Source organism: Galeopterus variegatus, unplaced genomic scaffold (assembly GCF_000696425.1).
Source record: "Galeopterus variegatus unplaced genomic scaffold, G_variegatus-3.0.2 Scaffold1119, whole genome shotgun sequence".
Classification (NCBI taxonomy): domain Eukaryota; kingdom Metazoa; phylum Chordata; class Mammalia; order Dermoptera; family Cynocephalidae; genus Galeopterus; species Galeopterus variegatus.
The window spans coordinates 35,882-36,886 of NW_007727230.1; the positions used below are offsets into that span (position 1 = coordinate 35,882).

Sequence of the window (1,005 nt, forward strand, 5' to 3'; positions counted from 1 at the left end):
GCCGAGGCCGCGGGTTCGGATCCTATATAGGGATGGCCGGTGCGCTCACTGGCTGAGCGCGATGTGGGTGACACCAAGCCCAGGGTTGCGATCCCCTTACTGGTCACAAAAAAAAATAATAAAAAATAAAAAGTAAATTCTCAACTTCTACCCTGATTCCTTCTCTTTCCAGATACTGTTTTATCTCCTCAGCAAATGTTCTTGAGATAATTCTGCATAGTAAGTTACCTCATATGTTGGCCAAACATTCTGACCTGAGCTCATGGCTTCTTCACAATATAACTCATGGCAAATATCTTCTGTCACTCCTGGGAGGTTGTAACTACCAGGATCTGCTTTCCTATTATTAATAGTATAGGGGAACCATTATCCTTGGCACAATTATGACAGAAAAATACACTTCAGAAAAGAGACTCATGACAACATGAAAATGATGCCCAACCACTACAATATTCTGAGACAAAATAAGGGAGAGCTGCTGTCCCTCAGTCAAAGTGTTTGCCCCTCATAAGGACAAACTGAGCAAACAGACAACTGCACAGCCTTCCCTTACCCATAAAGCTGATCCCTCAACCTCCCTACATATTGCTGTGTACCTCCAGGCTCTCAGATGTTTTTAGGTATATGAGTCCATGTAACCACTCTGAGGCAGGAACCTCTTAAAACATGCCCTCGTTTTTCCTTCCCAGGCCATGGAATACAGACTGGTAGGTTCCAGGGCTTCTGTAACACAGGTTACCTCAGTCAACCCTCTACTCAAATGTCACTGTGGAAGTTACTGCTCCTGCTCCCTCCTTCAAACGGGGTTATACCTAAATCATCCTGCATCTGTCTTCCATGAGGTCTGGGCTATGCCAAGGGTGAGACAAGTAAGGACAGTAGCCTAGTTCTCTTGGGAGGCTTAAGTACTTGGCTTCTGAAGGCTAAATATTGGGTTGTTTAGAGTGAGGAAAAGAAAAACAGTGCAGTAACTATGAGAGATAATGGACGTGTTAATTATCTTCA

At 44.1% G+C, this 1,005-nt stretch overlaps 1 protein-coding gene across 1 annotated transcript in view; it reads right to left on the reverse strand.

Annotated features, from left to right (window-relative positions):
• The window catches only part of LOC103592264 (junctional adhesion molecule-like), a 26,423-nt gene that overhangs the window by 24,407 nt on the left and 1,011 nt on the right, over positions 1 to 1,005 (reverse strand). The window lies entirely within an intron of this gene.